The sequence below is a fragment of the Camarhynchus parvulus genome, chromosome 1 (genome assembly GCF_901933205.1).
Source record: "Camarhynchus parvulus chromosome 1, STF_HiC, whole genome shotgun sequence".
Lineage (NCBI taxonomy): Eukaryota > Metazoa > Chordata > Aves > Passeriformes > Thraupidae > Camarhynchus > Camarhynchus parvulus.
Window position 1 is genome coordinate 17,389,893 of NC_044571.1, and position 25,348 is coordinate 17,415,240.

Below are 25,348 nucleotides of genomic sequence, written 5' to 3' on the forward strand. Positions count from 1 at the left end.
AGGGGCTGAAATCCTTTTAAGTCACAAAATAGAAGCTGTCAGCAGAAAACAAAGACAGGAGTGTCTGCACATTGGTCAGCAGGCCAAGACTTGGCAGGTCACTCTATGACAGTGACCTGCCAAGTCTTGACAGTCTATGAAGGAACAATAGATGAAAGAACATCTACTGATTTCAGGATCAGCATCACCCACCAAGCCTCCATCACTTTGGATTTTGGGATGGCTTTGGGGGGAAATAAAATCATTTAAGGTACTGGAAACACATAATGCAAACAGCAGCTGCACACAGGCCAGGAGACTTTATTAAATACTAATGGAAATGGACAAAACAGGAAAATGCACCACAATTTTTGGGAAAAAGTACTTCGATGTCTGACTGCTAGCCAACACAAGACTTCTGCTGTTAATTTAAGTTTTTAGAGGAGCTCTTGGAACAGAGCAAACAGAACCTCCAGGTATTATCCTAACAATATAGTCACTCTTAAAACTTTTTAAAGAATAATTTTTCACTAACCATAATATTGAATTGTGATGGAAAAGGCAGAGGCAAAGTACAGTGAGGCAAAATACAAGGCAAGGAAAGGACAGGGATATGATAAAAGTGCAATTATTCATCTCAGCCTGTGCAGAATTAGAAAGGAAAGGGAATAATAAGATCTATATGCAGACAGCTGATACTCTGGGGGATTCATGCCCTTTGTGCCTGCTCAATGTGATTGCCCAACACGCACAACTAAAATTGTCCCTGTGTCCCTTCTCTCAGCAAAAATACATTTTTGTATCAAGTCACAGCTCCCTGACTCCATCTGACTTGGTCCTGCTGAAATCAATCAGGTTACTCAGGGAGAAAAGTTTCAATTTTTTGCAAATTTTCTACACTTGAAAATGCATTATATTTGGTTCAAGAGATAGGATGTAGTCTGGACCAACTTTTATCTTCTGGAGATGAGTTTATTCATCCTAATGAAAAAAGATGAGTCTCTTCTTCCCTCCCTGAGATGATAAGACACAGCCTGTGATGAAAGTCACTTAGAATTTAGCTTCATAGCCACTAACAGTAGCATAATTAAGTCTGGTTTTAGAAGGAGGGAGTAGATGAGTGCACAGTAGATAAATTAGGGGCAGACAACAAAAAATGAAATAGAATATAAATTCCTTTTTATTCTTTTAGGTGAGTGTTGTCATAAAAACAAGTTATTTTTCATCAAATGTTTTGTCTCGCAAAGCAGAAAATAGCAGCAGAGTGGAGAGGATGCAGGTTTGTTTCTGTACACCAATTTGTGTGCCCTGGCACACGGTCAGGGAGGTGTGTACAAAGTGATCAGTGCCTCAAATCTGCCCACTCCTCCCACGTCTGATGTCACCCAGGATTTAAAACAGAACTGCACTGCCACTGACGTCCTGCTATGGGAATTTCATTATTGTAGTTAAGCTGTAAATACATTCTGTAACAAGCAGGCCTGTTATCTTCTTGGATGAGAGTTTCTGGCAAGAGAAGTTGAATAACAACTTTATTTGCAGCAGAAAATGAATTCTGTTTTCCTACCCTCTTCCACTAGACTTGTCACTGACAAGGTGCTGTGACTACCTAAATTCTGCAATAAACATACAGAAATTGCTTAATGACCTTTTTTCAACATTAAGCTCTCCCTTCCTTGGGGAAATTTCTTCTTTTTTTCCAAAAGGTTTAGCTGGAAATAGTTCTACAAGGGTATCTTCCTATCACAGTACTACAATATTCAGAACTCTGTATTGGGAAGCTCTACACCTTTTTCGTAACTTGGCCTGTTTTATTTCCTCTGTCCTTCAGAAGAGCTCAAGCAATTAGGAATGATCAGCTTGTGTATTTCTTAGGTCATCTGCTTTAGTGTGGGCCCATCCTTCTCACTGAGAGCTGGAGAAGCCTCTTGGATGGGAAGAAGGTGTTTTTGCAGGCAGAGCTTGGAGAGGATTGCACCAACACAGCAGAGCTCTTCAGGCCCTGGTGACACAGCCCCACCAGAAACACACCACAGCTTTCCTCTCCCTACTTAGCTCTTCAACACCACTATGCCTGCAAGTTACAAAAAATTTGCTTTTTTTCCTGTCCCCAGATAACCATCAATAGCTCAACTGAGATGAACACATGCCAGCCCACAATGTCTGCATCTCATTTGCTTTTTTTGCCACAGATAATTTCTGTTCATTCATCCAGAGCTGAACATTTCTTCATCACCAGAAATTTAATTTTCACTTAGTTATTTCTCATATGCTATTTGAATTTGAAAAAAAAATCCAAAATTTCCTCCAAACAGTGTGACAGTGTTGACAGGGGTTTTCAGGTGAGGGAAGAGATGAGAATGTTGACTCCATGTTCAGAAGGCTTAATTTATTATTTTATGATATATATATTACATTACAACTACACTAAAAAGAATAGAAGGAAAAGGTTCATCTCAGAAGGCTAGCTAAGCTAAGAATAGAATAGAAAAGAATGATAACAAAAGGAGCTGTCTCAGACTCTGTCCAAGATAGCTCAGCCTTGATTGGCCATTAATTATAAACATCTAAGATGGGCCAATCAAAAATCCACCTGATGCATTCCACAGCAGCGGATAACAATTGTTTACCTTGTGTTTCTGAGGCTTCAGCTTCTCAGAAGGGAAAAAATCCTAAGAAAGGATTTTTAGTGAAATGATGTCTGCGACAAAACAGAATCTTGGTGGACCTTGAAGTCAGTGAAGGAAGCTAAGACTGAAGAAATGGTCCCTGATTGGAGATCCATGATATTGCCAAAAGGCTGGGAACCTTTGTTCCAGGAGCCCAGCTCCAGACCTGGCCTGCTTGGACATATGGGGACTCTAGAGAAAAGGTGCTGGGGCTGGCAGATAGGGCAGGGATCTGCTGGAATTCTGCTTGACCCTCAGCAGAGCTGGCTAAACTGAGGTGACCTTTTGGTCATTTACAGCCATCTCCAAACTGACCGGCCCTTTTATGCTTAATGGCGCTATCACCAATTGTCCCCCTCCATTTACTCTTTAAAATTTATCTTCATCTACAGAAAAATATTGTGTTTTATGTGAAGAGTTCAAATTTAATAGGCAGCTTCAGGACCAGGTGGTAACCCAAGGAGTATTCACTAAATGTGGCCTGGGAACAGCCTTGGATTATTCACGGGAAGTAAAGATTTAGGAAATTACTTTTTTGGGATGCATGGATGGATGGATGGATGGATGGATGGATGGATGGATGGATGGATGGATGGATGGACGGACTGAAAGACAGATTTGAAAGCCAGGAAATGGTATAGAAATCTATGAGTCACTAGCTAGAAACCCTGAGAGAAGCTCTATGGGAAAGTCCTGATTTTTATTCATTTATGCAGATGAGAGAAACTACTAGTTTCTTGAGGGAGAATTCCACTGTTAACTCCAGCCTCTGCAACAAAAATGTTCATTGCCCTCTTGGGAAGGGGAGGAAATTGAATTTAGCCTAACTGTAGTCTGTAAATGCAGTGCAGAGTCTTATTTAACAGCAGATCTTAAGAGGCTAATGTATTGAACAGCTCTAGGTGTAAAGGACACTAAGCTATAGTTAAAATCATATCTCACAGTCATGAAATTCATAAGGAAAGAGAGAATGAAAAGCACTATAAGAAACCAGTGAAGCAGCTGTGATGCACAGAGCAGAGTGGAAAGGACATTGCTGCAGGGAGCGTTCTCATGCACCAAGGCAGGCAGCAACGCCTGCAGCTGCAGCTGAGAAACTCTGGTGTGATTTTGACACTGCCCTCAGCAAACCCACGCTCAGGCAGCTGTGGCCATGACCACCCTGCCTGTGAAAGAGAGTGAGACTCACAGATTACTGCATCTTCTAAGACTGGGACGCAGGATATTATGGGGTATCTATATAGCACTGTAGTCCTTGGAAGTGAAATGCCTGAGTCTCAATTGCCAATCTGATTTGCTTGGGTTTTTCATTGCAGTAGGCTGTCAAGTGGGGGAAAAAACTTCAACTAACCAAAAAACCCCAAAAACACCCAAACAAAAAACCACAGCTAGTAAATTTAATTCAGACAAACTCTTCACTTGATACAGACACTACTTGCCTCTTCATCTCAGCTGTCACCTTTATTCTCCTTGTCCTCTATTTCCACCAGCCTCCAGGCTCTTTTTCTTCTCCTGCCCCTGAAAGGCACAAGGTGTTTTTTCTATTAACCCCTTCTCTGTGACTGGTTTTAGTGATTTAAAATTTATTAGCATTTTTTAGCTAAGATAAGTAGTGAGTGACCATGGTGCTGTCACCAGGGGGAGATGAGGAAATGTGGTCTAAATGGACCATCAGAATTAAAGCAGATTGCAGTTCTATGCTTGGAGTGAATGCTGGCAAATAAATGGTTCACTGTCAAAAAAGATGGATTTATATCTCATAGGGCTCTGGCCAGAGACCAGCAATATTCAGCATTTTGATAATTCGGATAACAGCAAAGGGAATACATCTATTTAAATTACCAGATGATATCAAAGTGGGTTACCAGCAGTCTCAGGAGCAAAATTAGAATTGAAAGCTATATGAAAGGATTGGGAGAAATGATTTGCGTATGCAGGTTTCAATTCAACGGATACAACTGCAAGATCTTACACTTCCTAGGGAATAAATCTAGTTAACAGATGTGTAAATACCATGGCCACTCACTACTTATCTACTCACCAGGTTTTCTGTACAATTGCAGAGAAATTAAACTGATTTGTTCTGATTTGAACTATACAGATGGATTTTGACAGTTACCTACCGAATAGCAGTTATCACTTCTTTGAATCCTCTCTGTCTGAAGAGGAAATCAAGTGACTTTCATGCTTTTTGTTCGCAAACTCTAACCTAGAGGCAACTGCACAAAATGGGTCAGACCCTCCTGGGCAGGCACCTCACTTCAGAAAGGTGCCCATGAGCAAGACCTGGAGAATTTGCAACTGCTTGGGTAGGGCAGCTGTAGGAGGGAAGGGATTGAAATTCACCCCAGGCTTAGCACATTCTATGGTAGCTCTTTGTCAAGAACATGAGATCCTTACAGGATCCCACATGGACTGCTGACAAGTTCTAGACATTTAAAGTCAGTTGTAGGATCCTGCTGGACTCAGGAATTTAGCTACTGGGTTCAGAGGTATACAGAATATGCACATGTCACCTGTGCAGATAAAAAGGAAGAAGTATCGCAGAGGAGAGAAAGAAAAAGGCAGAAAAATGAAGTGGGGACAGGAAAAGCAGAGGTAGAAACCTTTGGCAGATCCAGTGTGAGTGAAATAATGAGTAGTATTGGTTGAAAGAGCAAATTAAAGTGAAAATACAAAGGTAAGAGAAGATGTTTTCTCTAATGATAGTGATAGGGGATTTTGGACTTTGAAGATCATTTTTTTTCTGAAAAGGGATGGTCTTCAAATGAAGTTGGCTGAATGGCCAGGCTCTCTCATAAGAGACTGGCTGCATCACAGAATTATAGGAGAACATGCAAACAAAAAGCTTCTCATATGAAATTTTGTCCAATATAATCAGGTCATGGGGAGTGAAAAACATATGCTCTCTGTAGCTGAGCAATCATCTGTTCTATTGTTCAAGGCCAAGAAGTTCTGCTATCTACAGGCCATTGGCAAGCACCTATGTGATTAACAACAACCATTAGCCCATTGGGAATCCACTCTTTTAATTAACTCAGTGTGGTATTTCGGCCCCATCTGCTATGTCCAAAAGAGATTCTCGTTTGTTGTTACTCGCTACAAAAATATTTCCCTCTGTTGTGGGAAAATTATTGCACTTGAATGATTGTGCTCTGTTCTCTTCTAAGTGAGAAATACAAATTAGAGATAAAAACAAAGGCATCTGAGGATGCATAACAGTAAACATGATATTTTTCCTGATTAAAACAAACTGAGGTTTGCCTCTTACTGTCTGACTCCAAACTCACAGGACCACTCATGCCTTAGAAGTATTCCTGAGAGTGGTAATTTTCACAAGCTCTTGCCAGACTTCTCTCAGTTGACAGCATGTTGAAAAGAGCTTTGTTAAAGAGATCAGTAAGTAAAGCCCAAGGCATTTATAGTGTGATGCATTTAAGCAGGTGTAAAATTCTGGTATCTCCACCTGGGTTTGTTCGGTATATTGTTGTTTTCAGCTGTACACATATGGAAATGTGCAGAAGGGACTGGTTCTGTTCTAGCTTGGCCTTTCTGTTATTGCAGAATTAAGCAGCTGGAAAACAAAGCTTGAATGTGATGAGGTGTGGGTGGCTCAGGCTGCAGGGGCCAAAGAGGATTTGAAATGCCAGAAATGCTAGAGAGGGACAGAAGCTGCTGGTGGGGGAGGTAAGTTCTAGGCTCAAGTCTTGCTCCTCCTGGGATGAGGCAGACTGGGTAGTGCCTGGGACCTGTGGTAGGATCACCTCTGACAAATCTCACTGACATCCTCACAAACACCTACAGCCTTGGAAAAGCAGGAGTCACAAAAAGAAGTGAGTATTTCATTTCATTACCAAAACTAAATTGTATTTTCTTCCACCAAAGCTTCAGCCTGTTTTCTTTTTCACCTTGTTTATCTTTAGCACTGTCTGGCAGAGCAGAATGTTTCTGCTGTCTCCAGAAACATCACCTTAGGGACAGTGCCAAGGAACAACCTTCTAAGCCTTATTTTATCTGTATTACATATTGGTTTGAAAGCATTTCTTAATTGTATTGATTTAAGCATTAGGGTATCAATTTATTATTGGCAACACAAATTACTCTGTTATGTCAAACTTAAATCAATATTTATTATCACGTTACCAACACTTCTACACTCATTATTACAATTTAACTTCATATTCTAATTGATCAAAAAGAATTGCAGCAAACAATGCAACTAATTTAGCTCAAGATTTGTTTTCCTTTCTCTTAAAAAAAAAAAAAAAGGCCATTATTTACTTTTTGGGTAACAAAACTGCATTTATAGATCCATTACATCTGAAGTCCATTCTCCTATTTAAAGCAAACTTCTCAGAACTGTATTTCTGCAAGGATTTGTTCAAATTAAACTGTTCAAAATTAATTGTTAAAACAGAATTTCCAAAGTTGGAAAACGTCTTTGGGATTATACTGACAAGAACTGTCAATGAAAATTTCTTTTAATGTATGCCAATATCATGTTCTGTTGAAATTTTCTCATTCGTCTCATTCCCCTTCTTGTGTGTACAGTCTAATAATAAAATATATCCCTAAATTTGAATGACTTCTGAATCCCTGAATTTGAAGGAGAAGGAGAAGGAGAAGGAGAAGGAGAAGGAGAAGGAGAAGGAGAAGGAGAAGGAGAAGGAGAAGGAGAAAAAGAGAAGAACAAAAAGAGAAAGAGAAAGAGAGAATGGAGGGAGGACAGGCAAGATTTCTTGTAGTGAGGGGCCCAGAATTCGAGATGTGGCCTCACCAGTGCAGAGTACAGGGGACAATCCCTGCCCTGGTCCTGCTGGCCACACTATTGCTGACACAGGCCAGGTGCCACTGGCCTGCTTGGCCACCTGGGCACACACTGGCTCATGTTCAGCCACTCTCAGCCATCACCTCCAAGTCCCTTCCCACAGGGCAGCTTTCCAGACACTCTTCCCCAAGCCTGGAGCCCTGCCTGCAGTGCAGGAGCCAGCACTTGGCCTTGTTGAATCCCATGCAATTGGTCCCAGCCATCCATCCAGCCTGCCCAGGCCCCTCTGTGCATCCTTCCTGCTGTCCAGCGGATCAGCTCTTCCTCCCGCCCCCTTGGTCTCAGCTGCAAACTCACTGAGGGTGCACTCAGCCTCTCATCCAGATCTTGATGAAGGTGTGAAACAGGAGTGGCCCAGCACAGAGCCCTGGAAACACCTCCTGTGCCTGGCCAGCAGCTGGATGCAGCTCCAGTCACCACCCCTCCCTGGACCTGTGCATCCATCTAAGCCACGAGCAGCCACTTTCTCCAGGAAGCTGGAACCCCCCCAGCATTTAGAAGTTTCCTCTTGTATTGTTGGGCACTTAAAGCTTTTGAAAAGTTGCTTCATAGATCAAATTTGTATTTAATCTGGTGAATATCTGAGACCCAAAGAGTTTCATTACACATTTGCTATCTGCTATAATGGGTTTCAGCTTAGAGCATCTCATACTGTGCATGTAGTCTCCTGACTAAATTTCAGTAGAATGATAATCCCAGTATCCTGTGCTGCATAGATAAGAGAGACTATCAAAGGATGGATATCATTAACTTCTAGGAGCACATACTTTCCTTTCTTATTTAATTATTACATAATTGCTCTTTATCTTATGTATTTCAAACAGCAAATAATAGCATTGTGCCAGTACCAAGATAACAACGGCTTAGCAATTTATATGTTGCATGTCCAACACTATGTGGCTTACTAGAGTGAAAATATAAGAGTATTTAAATTTTTCCTATGTCTGTGTATAAACATACTAGATGCTGGAGAGCTGTAATATACTCTGAATCACACTCCAGCTGGAATAAAAGAACTGATTACCATTCCCCTTACTTGGCATACTGTTAAAAGTTAGGTCTTGTCTCTGCTTTTTTTCTGCTTGTTGCTTCCTTGTTTGCTTGTTTCCTTGTTGCTTCCCAGCTGTACATTTTTAATTTATATTTCTGAACTTTATTTAAATGCTCTGAAGTGGTTCTTACATAACTTCGTGTCTTAAAAAAAAAGGCAAAAAAGACCAAGAATCATTGTGCCCGTAATTTAAATACATCTTCTGAGTTAGAATGGTATTATTTCATATTGTCATTTTAACATAAATGGAAACGAGTAAGGTAGCGAAGCATAAAACAAAATAGCAGCATATCTAAATAAATTGATTTCTTTCCCCTCATAACAGAACATCAGTCACAAATAAAATGCATCCATGTGGAGCAGGAATGGAGCATGAGCAAAAGCCAGTCATGCAGCATCCATTTGCAGATGGCTGTGAGGGAGGGGAGCTGCCCCACGCTGGCAGCCCCCAAGCTGCCGTGCTGCTGCTTTGCTACCCTGGGATGAGGCTGTGGCTGGGGAGAGGCAGGGCAGCAGCCAGGGCAGGGGTGCAGCAGCCAGAGGTACCACAAACCCAGCAGAGCAAGCTGGTAGCTTGGCAGAGCTTGTGCCCAATGTGCTGCACTAATTTTGCTTATCCAGATTTGGAGTTTGCCTGCATCTGGATCCTGGTGGGTAGGAAGAGCTGTCAGGATCTCTCGCTGGTCAGAGTGACACTGAGAAAAGTTCTAAAGTCTCTTTTCCCAGCCCAGCACTTGAAGGAGTCAGGGCTCTTAATTTCTCAGTCTCAAGGTTGTTTATTGTATCTTGTCTATAAAATTATTTCTCCTGTCCTGCCGAGGTCCGTTCAGCAGGACAGACAGAGGCACTCTACCACCCCCCCGGGGGGGTGTTATGTCTCTATACTAAAAACTACATATACAATGTTTACAATTACTTCCCAATACCTATCACCTATGTTAGACAGTGAGCTTCTACTCTAAACCAATCTGTAAGTGCCACCATCACAGTAGAAGATGCAGGCCAAGAAGAAGAAGGAGAAAGGCTGGACATGCCCAGTTCCCTCCATATTGCCCCCTGAACCCCCATACCAGGAACCCTAAAATCTACTTTTCCACCCCATGATAACTTCACTATTATTCTACCCAAACTATTGTGACTTGCTGATCTTCATATAAGGTTGGTAATTTGCTCCACGGATCATCATCAAAACCACAGGCATCTTGGGTTCTGTACCAGGGTCTCTGAGCCCCCTGGCAGGGGTCTTGGCTGCTCAGGACAGCCAAAGGGATGTCCTGGGTCCTGACAAAGGGCCTTGAGAGGAGCCCTGCATCTGTGAGGCACAACAGGAAACTCTGGCTGAGGCAATCAGGTAGAAGAGAGATCTGTCCTTACAAAGCCTCCATGTGGAAAACAGCAAATTACCTTGTGAGCAGGTAGGAGCAGAGGCTGTTTTATATCAATAAGTGAGGTACGTATTGTCTAAATTCTATCTATTCTCCTAAACACTGTTTTGCTCTAAGGAAGCTCTTCAGTCACCAATTACAACTTTTCTTGTAGCCAGAGAGAACAAAATTACCAAATGGAAACCTAAATCAGATTCGCCATGATAACCATGTTTTACCCCAGGGAACAGCACACTCCATCCAGCTCTCAGAGCGGCAGAATCCAGTAATGCTGTTCTCAGAAAAAATGCAGGAGCTGAGGGGCAAAGACCAGCGGGAGACACCAGAGAGGAGGCAGCATCGGAAACAATCACCTGGTGATTATAACAATTGGGTTTGAGGATATGAAGAAAACCTACATTTGGGTTGTTTCCCTTGTAATTACAATTGCATTTTGGTGGCAGAAGATGGGCAAACACAGTGTCCAGCTTTGCCCTGCTGCACAGAGCCCCAGGGCCACAGCTGTGACCAACAGTTTGCAGAGGAGATGGAAAGGGCTCCTTCCCCAGGGAAAGGAGGCACATCAGCTTTGCTCCTCCTGCCCAGACAACCACAGCAGCACAAGGCTGTTGGCTGGATGGATGCCAAGGCTAAAATGGAAGCCTGTGTAGGCCCCTCCTTTTTAAGGTATTGCTGGAGCCTCCAAGGCTGACCAGGCACAGTAATTGGGAGGAACATGCAGCTCCTTTCACACAAGGCAGGAGCAGGGCGGGTGTTGTGTTGGGAATCTTTGCAGCATGTTAGTCCCTGTCACTTCTTACTGGATCTTCCTATTCCTAGTCCCAGTTTAGGTCTAAGCACTGATCCATACATTAAAAATGCCTTTTCTCTTCCCCTCTCCCTCTTCAGCCAGCCTGTGAAAGAGCTGCAGATGCAGTTTAAGTGCCCGTAATGTCATATTGCCAAGCCTCCAAACACTGCCAGACTTCTCAGCAGGAAGCCAGGATGTGACATGGCATTTGGAATGATTAAGTTGCCTTTATTCACCACAAAGGGCACAAATGCCATTATGAACATGAGTGATGTGATGCACTTGCAAACCATTTTTAAAGCAATATTCATGGAAAAGAGTGCTAACAGAGCTACTTCAAAACGTGTGAAAATGAGTGCAAGTGAAAGTGCTGTGGGTGGATACAGTGTATGTTATCACTCAGAAGCTAAGCCCTCTTAGGCCCATAAACAGCAGACAGGCTTAAGCAAAACAGTCATTTATCTTAGTTTTTACAGCCTTGGCACTTCTTAGCTGCTGATGTCCAATGTGTCTGCAGCCCTTTCTGGGAGAGATTAATAGTCCTTGTCAGATGCAAAGCATTAAATTTTTCTTTCAGGACCTAATTATTTTGTTTAATTGTAAGTTATTTATGGAAGTTACTCTTAAAATAATAGATAAATATCATATAAAGTTCAGAGCCTAAGAATTACCGCTGGGGAAAGGAAAGCACAAAAGCAAGACTGTCATTCTGCAGATATGAAGAGCTCTTTCTTAGTGACATTAAACTGCAGGAAATGAATGGTTTTGAAGCTTTAAAGGTGCTTCTAAACATCACTGCAGTCAAAGGACACTGGTTTGCTCAGCAGTGCACCAAAGGTGCTCCCCAGCCTGCAGATGTGCTGATCTTGGACATCCCATTAATAAAGCCCTTCATGAATAAACCACAAAGAAATCTCAAGCTAGAAGCAGAATGAGCAAACTGATCTAGTTAATTCCAAACCCAAATTTATAGAAGACCTAAAGGGTATAGTCTTCCTACACACTGATAATCAATTTAAGTTTCCCTTCCTTGTTTCTCTGGGATCATGGCATGTCATTTGTGTGCAAGAGAAAGGTTCCCCACTGAAATGAATAGGGCTACTTTCAGAGCTTTTCTTTTTAAATGAAAAACCCCGAACTAAACACTAAATGTTTGCTAAAAATCATCAACCATTAAGAATTTGTTAAAAACCCCACTTGGTAGTAATGTGACCATGTGCAGTAAGAGGTTAATTAAGTAATTTCTGCTCGATGAACCCCACTCGCAGTGAGAGTAGAAGGGGTTAAAGCAATCTAGGAAGACAATCAATATTTCATTTCTTTGGAGCTAAGTAGCAGCAAAGATAAACACTTCTGATGAAGATGTTTGTTGGACCAGTGCTTTTCAGTTTTACAAGGACATCCTGATGAATCCTCCCAAAACCCTATGGGAATGGATAAATTTATTCTCATCATTTTATAGGAAACAGCATTGAAACACAGGCAGAAAGGCTGACATTTCATTTGTGCCTGCCTTAAATTAGGATTTAATCCATCTTTTGATATCTAAACAAAGGTCTGGATAGGGGTTTGCTGAAGCCATTTAAGTTTTCAGTGAGTATTTAACTGGGTCAAAAATAATATCAGATAGGTCATATGGCAAATGGGACATGCAAAATTCATAAACCTTTTATGAAAACAGGCAGAGGCTTTATAGAAATGCTGGTGTCAGAATTCAGATGTTTCTTCTTTATATTTCATATTTTGTATTTCTGGCACAGACAACATAATCAAATAATACTTCTACACATTCACTTTTATTCTAAATAGCTACAGGAATTCGCAGCAAGCCCCCAACTGGTTTTGGAAGAGGATCAATAATGTCAATTGCAAATTATATTATGTTTGGTTAGAAATATTTATTTCTTCATTTATTTGCTATTTAACCAGTTCTAAATGATCAACATTAAGGGAATTTCTGCAGAGAAGACTAGCAAATTATCTTTCAAGACACATTTGCAGAAAAGAGTGCTGTGTTAAATCCTTGAATTCTGACTACAGGGTTCTGCTGCCTCATCTGGTGAATCTGATCCCATTTCTACCAAACAGTGGAATTTAATTACAAAGGCTTGTGAGTACATCATACGTAATGATACACTCACAGATGCTGAGTCCATAAACAGCTTTCTCTGAAAATTAACAACACATAGCAATGCACTCGAGGGAAAACAGCAGCCTCACCAGTTTACTGATGTGCATATGGGTTTTTCTAAGAAGCAAAAGGCTTTTGTTAGATTTTAAACAGTAAAAAAAATTATCCAGATCTGTGTAAATAATAATAGGTTGGAATTTCTGATGTTACACATCTAGTTGATCATATTTTCAAAGGGTTGTTGAACACTTAGATGTATAACCTTCAGAAAAAGTACTGAAAACCTTGTAATTAAAATGCAATATAAGAATGAACTTTATGCATTTCTATAATACTTAACTGTACATAAACTGATAATTAATCTAGACAATAATTTCTGAGATAGATAGATAAATTTGAAGAAACACTGCTCCAGTATAAAGGCAAATAATAAATAAGCTGAAGTGCTCATTCTTCTGCATTGTCATATGCACATTGGAGTTTCATCACAGACTCTTGTAATAGTTTAATTCCATTGTTACAAGATACTTTAGAATCTTTATTTTGGAATAGCACCATCATCTCAAGGTAAAAATCCTTCCTGATACAAGGACAGGAGGTAAAACTCTTCCGTTTTAGCATCTCAAGGAAGTCTTTGCAAATAAGCCCCCATAAAGCACATTGTAAATAAAAGCCCAGAAAAGACAGAGTTCAGCTGTGACGTTATGAACTCCATAAAATCACAATGGTGTACAGGAGGTGAAAAAAAAAATTACATAATTTAAGAACTAGCAAGAATTCTAAAGCAATCAAACAAACAGAAACACTTACCCCAAATCACAGAACATTAAACTAGAAAACAATGCTAGAGGTAACTTTGCAGGCAAAAAACTTCAGTGAATTAAAAAAAAATATTCAGATGAAGAATGAAAAAATCTGTCATCAGTTTCTCAGCATGAAGGTGCAGTTGGAACCTGTGCTTCAGGAGGATCACGAGCTGCTCTGAAGCTGGGAGATTATATCAAGGATATGTTGTTCTATTCTTAAAACGTAGCCCTTTTTTTTTCCTGTTGCAGACCATTACACAAATAAGGCCAGAAGGACCACTGGTTTAACTCAACAGGGTGGCTCAACACTACTGTTCAGCAGAAGGTGCACCACTGTTCAACAGAACAGCTCTAGGTCACACACCAGTTATTTTACCAGTTATTTTGAGCAGTTCATTCTTGCTCTGTTTTCTTGCTAGCAGTTTTGGAAGATCTACCCTCTCTGTTATAAATTGCATTTGCAGAGGGTTTTTTGTTTTGACAACAGAGGTAAACAAATGGACATACAACAAATCACTCCAAGGAACAAGTCTGTCAGGGGCAGAAGGTCAAATTATTATGTTGATCTATCCAGAGTGGCCACAGAAAGGGAATCCCTAGTGCAGCTCTAAGGTCATCAGAAAGATCTCCAAAGCCTTCAGGATGGTCAAAGAGATGTAGGGGAATAGAGTATAAGTAAATAAAGGTAGTATAGAGAGTAATCTTATCTCCTAAAGAGTTGCAGCTGAGCCAATTGTTAAGGATCAGGAGCAGGCCTGATGTTAACAGGCCACACCTGTAGCCAATCAGAAGATTGTTGTGTTATAAAAGAGTGGATTGGTTGGGTGGGGGGAGCTGGAGCCAGTTGGCTGCTGTGAGGGCAAGGAAGAGTCAGTGCCTGGAGCAGCTGCCTATAAGGAGCATCAAGGAGGTATGAAACTAGCCATATGGAACCTTTGCAGTGTACTGATAGTAGAACATTTGCACAAAGAGAAGCCTTCACACATGGACTGGAGGGCTCCAAGGGCACTCAGGCTGCAAGCTGAAGTGGATGACACCCTGGGGGATGGGGCAGGCTGGATGCAAACACTCAGTTGTGTTTTCCATCTGAGGTCAATGGTTATGCCATGATTCACTCAAGGGAGAAGCTGATAAGACTGTGGAACCCCTTCTGCTATTCCATATCAAGGGATAGAGTGGGTGTGGTACAGTAACAATAACAACAACTGAAGCATTGCTTGTGGTCTGGGACAGCTCCCTGCCTCTCCTCCTGGCAGACACCTCCCATAGGAAAGGGCTGTGCCAAACCAGGAGTAAATAGTTGGAGAGTGAAGCTCAGTTGCTATCATAGGACAGTGTAAAAGCTTGATTCAAACACTGTAATGCCTAGAGCAATACAACTGTGGCTCAAACAGCTGAGATCTTTCTTGATAAGCATCTAATTCTGTGTAATCCCCACAGTGTTGAACCAAAGATACCAGCAGGGCAGGGAAAGGAAAGTTTCCAAAGTAACAATGGGATGTTCCAGATCACACTTGTCTAAAAATGGGCATTGTGCAGAAGGACAGTAAAAAAAGGGACAGGTGCCTCATTTATGGAATTAACTGAAGTCTGACTGTAAGAGTGACTTAGTGCTCTAAAAACTGTCTGGGAAAAAATATTTCAAGCAGATTCACTGCTGACTTATGTCCAGGAAGGGCAATGGGCAGAAGGAAATTCCTGCTCATATGTAGAGAGTACCTCAGAGATTGTTTGGTGGATATTTCCTGGTTTTTCCTGTCCCTGCAAGTGTACCATGGTGAAGGGGCAATAGGAATGGCTGTGGTGATGGACTGAAAATACCTTGTGAAAGTTTCAGGTCCAACAACAATAATGTCCCTTAGAGGTAAGTTCAATTATCTTAACATTGTGAAATGCACGATACAAAGAAGTACTTACAAGGGAAATTACAGTATTTGAAATGTAAATTAGGCACTATGCCAGCATATGTGTAATAAGCCAGCCAAAAAATATCACAAGTGGATTTTCATGCTCCTTGTTTGTGTCCCCCTGCAGGGGCTTAAACACTCACTGTATGTCAAAGTATGGAAGGGTGTCACTTGTTAATCTTTCTCCTTTTGCAAGTCTCTATGGGTAGCTATATCTACCAAAAATTTCTCACCTCTAGCAGTGAGACCAGTCTTGGACTAGGAGGTCACCTTTTCCTTTTCCTTTGGCTTGCACAGGTGGAGTTTGTAGCCATTCCTAGAGCTGAGGTAACTCTTTCCAACAGGCTGTGGACCAGGTTCTGAACAGTCAAACCCACCAGTAACTGCACTGGTTTAATTTTGTTTTCTTTGTCAGACTTTTCCAGGCAAAATAATTTGCTTCAAGGGAGAAGATTTGTTTCTAGAGCTCTGAAAGAACCCAAATATCTTACTCAGAAGCTACAAAGAGCAATCACTGCACAAAAACTATGCTAGCAAAGCAGGCAAGTTCTCAAGATACTTAAAAGGTGTAATGCTGTTAAGGTTGGTATAAGTAATATTCAGTAAATACACTTAAACCCAAACCAATTTTTTTTTTAATGTCGCCTCTGTTCTCTCTCAGGTGTGAGATCATCCAATAAGCACAATTGTGTAATTGCTTGCACATATACTTCTTTAAATCTCTCTTGATCTGTTTAAAACTCTGTTAGCTGGAATTCCCTAGGTGCACTAATTCCCAAATAAGAGCAGGTACTAGGTACTTTGGTTCTCTGATCCAGAGTGCTTTGCAATTTTTAATTGATTGCGGGAAGCAAAGATTAGAGGGTTTTTTGTTTTTTAATAGTACATCTTAAATATCATGAACTCGTGCTTGTGTCTCACAGGTTAAAAGCCAGAATTTTTGAAACATCATCTCATTTAGTAACACTCATTACCAGGCATGTCCCTACACATTTTGTGATTTTAATATGTTATGTAAATTTATAATACCAGGGTGGCTGAATACAGTGCTTATAAACACCACAACAGAATTCTACTTAAACAGAATGACAGGAAAATTATAATGAAAATTTGAAACAAATAAAGGCAAATATGGGATCATTGTTCTCATCTTGTGAGCTCTAATTATATGTCTGCATGAGAAAATATGGGCAAACAATATTGAAATCCATTAGTGGAGGTGGTTAGAAGTCAACCTTTGGCTGAAGTTCTGGCCTATAAAACACTTTCTGATGCTGCCTAGTCCATGGCTATGAATAAGGAAGAAAGGCTACCTTTGTTATTAAACCAAATGTCCTTTTAAAACTACATTTGAAATTATTAACAGCATTGAAATGCTGTGAAATGCATGAAAAACATTCTGGAGCCAAATTTGTTGATTTTATATTAAAAAAAATTAAGACTTTTTAATAGATTGGTGATCTGATTCAAAGGTATCTTAATGTATTTTTTGTTTTATTCTTGCAGAATTTTAATAAGAAATCTGAGAAATACACAGTTCCCTGAAAGCGCATAAAACCGAATTCAGACAAAAGAGCCCCAAAGGCAAAGTGCTGGTTTCCAAGACTTCATCCAAAGCCAGCCTAAACATTTCACTTAATCTGTTCTCATTATGTTACCTTTCCTGGCAAACATGGTAATTTATTCCCTCTTGGAAGATGTTCCAGGAACACAGAAAACAGCTCCTCAAGCAGCAGCTGCTGGCACCTTTCTGATGCTCCTGATTGCACTGTGGTCAGGCAGTGGCCATCCATCCACCTGCCTTCACATCAGGTGTGGGGCTGGTAAGACCCAACATGTCTGGTTTGCATCCTTCTCTCTCCTTCCTGTCCTTTATGCAATTATCTCCTTATCTGATTCCAAATTATTATTGAATGTAGCAGGCTTGCCATTCCTGCAGAAATGGAGTTGGCAGGGAGCTCTAGGACTTGGCAAACACAGCTAGTAATCTGACTGCTGTCCATAGCAATATGTGGTTGTTAGACTTGTTTTGATTTATTGTTGACAACATAAAAATGTATTATGACTGTTATGTGTTGCAGAAGAATTTTTGATACAAGTTGTTTTGAAATGAACAGTGAAAATGCATCAATCTTTGTAGACTCAGGGCAAAATCATCATCATTCACTTTCAGTTTTTGAGACAAATTGGTAATAGACATAGGCCTTGTCCATTAAGCCCTCAACCTGCAAACACTGATGTAAGACACAAATAACTCAGTGGAAGATTAGGTGACTACTTCCATGTGCACAAGGACTCTTGGGATGGGCACCCAGAGGTGAAGAAAGGAAATAAATATTCCTGTCAAAAAATAAAACAAGTACTACTTCACCTCTTCTTGCTCAGTACACCTCTCCAAGGCAGTTATTCTTGCCTAATTCATGCCAAAAGAATGAACTCTGTATCTGCAAAACTAGTAGGGCTCAGCAAAAGCACATATCCCATTGCTGTGTGTATTTAAATAATTTTAGGTAAGTGCTGCAGTGTGGAGACTGCAGTGAACAGCACCTTTTCACTGTTTTAGCTTCTCCTCCCCACTGAATAGCCCCCCTTTCAAACTCTGTCCTTCACTAAAGACCACAAGCACTTGTAGCCCATCTGTGGTTTCTCAGCTAAGCCATACTGTTGGCAGCAGTGCCAAGAGTTATTTGTGTTGTTGATACCTGAGAAGGCATCAGTCCCATCTCCTTCTTACCATAAACACAAACAGCACAGACCCTGCCTGCCCTAAGACAGCCTGCAGTCGATGTAAGGTCCTGTGGGCAAGCCCTGATCACACTGAACTCTGAGTGTGGTGCTGGGCGCTGCTGGTCCCACCATAAAAACATCCTGACGCAGGGCCGGGCCCTAAGTGCACACATATCTTCTAATATACACTTCATGAAAAGTTTACATGGTTGTTTTGATGTAACTAAGGTAATCAAGGTCCTGGTGTATGCATCTTGTTTTCTCAAAATGTTCTCGTAGTCAAATAAAATAATGTGTTTGAAAGAAGCCTTGTTCATGCCTTTATAGTTCCTTCCAGTTGGTAATATTTTCCTTGACTTATACCATGGAAAAGTAAAAACATTTCTGAGTCATTCTTGCAGCCCCTACCACACTATGTTTTTCAGTCTCAGTAATTAGTACCTCTGAGAGATTTCATCTTTATTTTTCAAGCTCAGTATTTTAGATACTTACATTTTATTTCCAGAGTTGTAGTGCTTTTGTTCATCAATAATGCATGATACACACAGAAGCACAAGAAAGCATATTTAAAGTGTATGAGTTGGTGGTAAAAATTTTTTGACAATTACTTTTTTGTGATAATTTGAATTTTGTTCTCCAAATCATCATGCTTTCAATGCTCATGAGTGAGATATTGTAAAGGCAGAAATATTTCTAAAGGCATCAGATGTAAGAGTGAGACAAAATTTTGTAATGCTAAGGGTCAGCAAAGTCATTATGGAAACACTGCTCAAATTCAGGAGAAAATATATTTGATAGTGAGTTTTATCACGGATTTCTAGTCTGTCAAGAAAGAATTGGATTTGCTGAGTGGATAAAGACTCAGGAAAAAATTTCTGGTCAATTCTATTTGTAATTGGTGTAAAACTTCCTCTCACTTTAAATGAAGCTGGGTAGAACACTAGAAATGATGGCAGGGGAAATGCACATTTAGCAATGCTACCACTCTGCTAGTGAAGCACCTTCATTTCAAATTCCCTAAACCAGCAAAAAGGTGATTATAGTTTCGGAGATACACACCAAGGAAGGACTGAGCACAGCTTTGATAAGAACAACAGGAAAAAATATCAGAGAATTTAAAATAAAATTAAAGGTAAATTTATGCATAAATATACTTAATTTTCCTCTGTGGATATATTTACTCCATAGGATCTTCAGTTCTTTATATTATAATTCTGGGATTTTTTTTCAATTACTCTAAATTAATCTCTGAATTAAGCTTCAGCTGTGAGGCATTAAAACTTAAGTGTGCTGAATACAAATCTTTCTCACTAAAGGAGTGAGGCAAAAAAGAGCCCACCTTACTTAATCAGAGATTTAATGTATTGAAGTATCATTAACATTCTGGACTCCACCTCAAGGTAATTAAAATTCATGAAGACTTAGAGTGGAGGTCATTTGGAAAAACACCCATACAGGGGCATGAAGAAGGAGGCTGGCTGGAAAAGGGAAGCAAGACATTTTAATGAGGAAGACAAATGCTTGTTGACTCAGAGACCCAAAAATATCCTCTGAAAGCCTTTACTGAGGAGACATGGTATTTACACATTTTTATAAAGCATGTTTTATTTGAATTCTTTGTACATAAGCTCCCTCACACATCACCAGCACTTTGAGGCATTTTCAGTAAAGTGGTTTTTATACAAATGCTTCTGTTGAGCTCTCTTGTGCTTTGTTTAAACTTTACCTGTGCTTAAGAAAGCTGAGCATCCAGTGCAGTCCACAAGCAGCTTGGTCTCAGGGCCTTCTGGAAGGGAAGTTGGCTGGTCAACCTGTGTGAAAACTGCAGCAGGTAACACACAGGCCTTCTCCTTGCTTCCTTCAAATGCTGGCCATTTTTCAAAATATTTTTTTAATACATGTATCTCAAAATTAGTTTACTAAGGTCTAAAATTTTCATTTTATGTCTCTCTGACTCTCATCTCTTGAAATCAGTACTTAAATAAATGAGAAATTATTTTCTTGCAGGACTATTTCCCTGAGATTAGAATAATTAAAATTTCTTTGGCTAAAAAAATATTAAGTACCTTATGAGACAGTGGCAGGTTTATCAGGCACATTTGACCCAATGTTGTATGACACAGTGGAGCATCTGAAGGAACAGCATTAACCAACATTGTCAGTAAGTGAAAAGGACAGTGATGACATAATCTTCTATAGCTTTTATTCCACACTCAGCTTGTTTTTTCCAAAAAAGCATTTAAATTGTTAACGTTCCCAGTATGAAAAGAAAGGATAGCCTTGTGATTAAGACATTTGATTTGCATTTCAACTTGAGTCCTGTTTCTGTCTTTTTCTGGCATTCGGTGCCCTCCTTAATTTGTTTTCTTCTCCTTTTATTCTTCCATCAAGTACAAACCTTGGTTTTACTTATTTACACTGAGTGTCCTTGGGTTTGCTTATTTAGAATGGGGGTTTCCAAAGCAGAAAGATGAACTGGAGGCTCATACAATTTTTTGTTCTGAAGATTGCCCCAGAATCTCAGCTGCTGAAAAGTGAAGTTTTCCTGTTCAGCCATCTGAGCCTCCACAGTTTTGGGGCTAATTATATCTTTTTTTTTAAATCCTATCTATAATTTTTTTTTTTATTCAAATAGTTGAAGTTAACTAAATAACAGTGTTAGGTTTAAGTGTTATGCTCTTTATATGTTGCATGAGATCAGGGGAGAAAATACTTGAAATAAACTTTATTGGGTTAATTCAGGTGTAGGAGAAGTTGCAGATTTGGGTAGCAGGATGCAGCTTTCCAGGTAAAATGAAGAGCTGTGACAGAAAATGCTTCAAGTTGCTGAAGAAAGTTGTTACTATTAGAACTGGAAAAGGCACAAGTCCTTCAGGCTAGTGACTGAAGGACTACCCAAGCAGGGGAATGATGTATAGTTCTCAGATTAGCCCCAAAGCATTCCTGAGAGACAGAAATTTGCCCATCACACCATCATGGAGCTGCTAGGGAGAATACTTCTTCCATCCTCCCACAGGAGAGATGGAGTCACAGATTCCCCAGAGAGCCCATGAGTTACTGAGTACCAGCAGAGCAGATCTAAACTGGGGCTGTTAATGCTTCCTGGGTGCCAAAGAGGAATGTCAGTGATGTGTAGCTTATGTTCATTTCTGTTGCAGGCAATGGGCACCCAAACCCACATAATGGCAAAATTACACCACTTGGGAGTGTGTGTGGTCCAAGGGCAGATCTGAGGATGATGATCACTAAGCTTAGCCCATCTGGGGATGATGCTAAGGTGGGGTCCCAGAGGGAGCATTGGTTAAACCTGCCTTTCAGATAGCTGGCATCTGTCTATCCATGTTCTGGAATATTTTTTTTTTTTTTTGCCACTGTCAGCATTTCACAGTAAGGTATTCTCTAAGCCTGTATTTCCTGGACAAAATGCCAAAAAGAGATACAAAGGTAAACTGCACCACCATCCCTGGTCTGCTTGCTCTCTTGGAACATCAGAGGGACATGTTGGCTTTCTGCTGTTTTGTCACTGTCTGTACCTGAACTGTAAACTGAAATGGTCATAAAACATTGACTCCAGTAGTAGACTAAGTGTGCAGTACAGGTTTCGTATCAGCACACACAGAAGTAACACACAACTCTCCCTTCCCCTTCCCCTTCCCCTTCCCCTTCCCCTTCCCCTTCCCCTTCCCCTTCCCCTTCCCCTTCCCCTTCCCCTTCCCCTTCCCTTTCCCTTTTCCCTTTTCCCTTTTCCCTTCCCGCTGCCTCTGAAGGGATTGAGCTCACAGAAGACAATCAGCTGCTCTACACAAATGGGGAAAACTGAGGAGATGCTTTTCACTCTAGGACTTGTAATCATGAGGACATGAAGCTTGTTTAATGTAATAAATGCCAAATAATAACCCATGCAGCACCATCTCTTAGAGGACAGGTGCCCAAAACCAGTGGCTTCATGGCACCACTGGTTTCATGTACCCCAAAAACCCATCACATAACAAGGACTGTGCACAGCCCTCCAGTCTCACCACATCCAGGCCAGTTCCCCAGGTGTTGCATTGCTCCTTTCAGGGTCCCTGCTTGGACACTGAAGCAGCACATCTGGAAATTGCTAGGCAGGTTCCTCTGGCTCAGCCCAGCACAGCTGTACTGCTTCTGGCACCACTGGCTCCCTGCAGAAGCTGTTCAAGTGCTTCTGCACTGTGTTGCCAGCACTCCACTTCTCAAGTTTACTTCATCTGGAGAAGTATTTGCAGCTACTTTGTTTTCTGTTACTGTGATGTTAAGCACAGTATAAAAAGCATTTAGAATAGAATCCAAAGTCATTGCTTCTTGGACAACAGTAATCTTAAGTATCTAAACCCTGTGAAATGTTTGCAGTTGTTATTTAACGTTTATGTTCCTTCCTAAAGTCCTTCACAATTCTGTGCAAAAAAAGCCTTTTTGCTAACAACTTCTGTTGCCAATTCTACTGCAAGCAGGAACACGACCTTCACAAAGATAAACAGAAGTGGAGCAAGAGCTGCCAAGCAGTCCAACAGCGCTAATACCTCTCTATTAAAAGCCAACTGTAAGGCTAATTTACAGAGCTGAAGAGGAAAAGGAGATGCATCAACACTTAGACTATGCAAGTCTAGCAATTACTTTCAGATTTAAAATGGAGCTTTCCCGTAAACCAAGCAGCTACCTTTTCTCCCTCACTGTGAGGAAGCGTTGGCTTGTTTTGCAGAAAATGGGTACTTTTAGAAAGTGAAGACTGAGTCTAGATCTCATATCCCTGCATACAGGGGCTAATATTTTATTTTAGATGTGGCTTCACAACTGATTGAGGGCCCTGGAACTCTGCCAGCCACTGTTGTTAATAACAGTATTATTGTATTTGATGAGGGACCAGTTCTGCACACCAGAGTATGCTGTAAAGGTGCACAAGTTAATGGAAGTCATCTTTGTGTCAAGCAGTAGGAAACATTACTAGAAGTGTATCAGCTTTGGAATAAATTGTGTGGTTTCCTCTGGGTCCATGGCAGTTAAAAGATCTGCTCTCTCTCTAGTGCCAGTGTTAATAGTCTAATACTTTTCCTTTCTAACATGAAAGTGGACAGTTATTTCAGTGGGGAGCACGGTGTGTTTCACCATGTCTCTGGCTAATATAACTGTCTTACACTTCCAACATCCACACCACAGGACAACCAGAGGATTTAAATTGATTAGTGATTGTTTGTAAAGTTCCTTACAATTTAAAAAGCTAAATGCAAGCTATTAGTGCCTTCTTGTTATAATTTTGCTATCATTAATATCATTATGCTTTTTAGGGTGAGGACAACCTCTGTAAAATTTTAATTATTTGTATTAATCCGAATTGTTATCTAAGCCTTTCCTGGAGTGAATACATTAAATACTGCCAAAACCTAATTGTTACATAATTTATATATACAATACACAATACTCATATTACTATTCCTTTTTGACCTGGTTGGTTAACAGAGGTTTTGGGGTCTTCTAGGCTATTTCTTGCCAGCAAAGCCATGGATGGTAGAGCCACATGCCCCAGAAGCAGTGTGTACACTGTTCTCCTGCACACAAGGGCAGCCCTTGCCACCAAGAGAAGGTGCTATTTATTTGCTCCCAGCTATGAGCTGCTTTCAGCCAAGGCTCAGCACAGATGACACTTTGTGCACTTTTACTGTACAGTGCTGCCCATCATGTTTCACAGTGAGCCCAGCATTTTTTGGATGTCTTTCCCCACTTTTCTGGTGTTTCTCTTTTTCTTCTCCTTGTTGAGACCCCAGGCTACAATCAGCCACTTCCCTCCATCACACTTATTCCTCCTCCACACTGTTCCTGTCTGTGGGTTAGTTCAGGCCCATGCCTGGTTTTCACCTGTGGTCTATACTTGGCACTAGTGCTAGTTGGACAAGATCAGGAGCTGCTGAGGGGCAGAGAAAGCAGGCAGGTCTCACATGGAGCAGTAAGAAGAGTCTTGGTAAGGACTCAAATGACACTGTCTGACTTTTGTTACTGAAAGATGCTGGACTAACAACAGGAATATGTGATCAGTCCCCCTTTTCAAGAATGGAGCAGAAAGGCAAAAATTGTTGACAAGACCTTTCAATTTGTGGTTTTCTAAGTTCTGCATTTTTGTTTGTTTAAGGGCTTTGTTTTCATAAATTTAGCTTTCCCATTTGGTTTCCTCCCCTCCCCCCAGTATTCTTGACTTTAGGAAAAAGATTATTGCAGATCCACATAAAAGTTCTGGGTTGTCTCACCACAGGGGAGTATTTATAGTGTAGTCTGGGGATTAATTTTGCAAGAAATTTGTATTCAGAAAAATTGATCAGGCACAGCACAAGAGCTGGCCAGGATTTAATAACTTTTCACTGTAATTATCTTAATGTCTATGCTCAATTGCCCTGGATGACTGACTCTGAAAGGACTTCCATGAAAGGGATGAAACCGCCCTTTCTGGCAAAGCAGGCTATAAACAGGAGCTGATGGGAAGGTAGGAGTGAGCTTCTGGTGTGGGAGAAAAATGGATGTTCTTGTCCTTGTTGCAGACTGCATCCAAAACCTTCCTGTCACCCTGCCAGCTTGTCTGTCATCTGTTACTTTTCCAATTTGCCTGTCAGCAACACAGAAGGAAATTGCTTTGGATGAAAGTTATTGACTGTGTCTTGAGAAATCTGAATTCAATCCACAGCTCTGTCCCAGGATCTCAGGGTGATGCCCTGATAATTTTAAAATAGCTCCTGTAAAGGCATCTCAGGCTGCCCTCTGCCAGCCCATTCACAGAAGGGAAAGAAACCATCACTTTTGTTGGTGCTTTCGTCTGCTGTCCCTTCAGAGAACACAGTTCATGTGTGCTTACACCTCCTAACAAAGGCAGCAAAATCTAATCTCCTTAGGAGATTTCAGGTGTTTCTGTTGCAAATAATTATTGCAAATACTTATGTCACAAAGCTATGGAAAATATGTATTTTCTGTCCATTTTACATGTGGACTGTGGATGGGGAATCTTTACTCTGGTGGTTTTGGCAGCATGGTCTAAGAGTGTTGAAAAGTTTGGATGTGTGCTGCATGCCAGCCC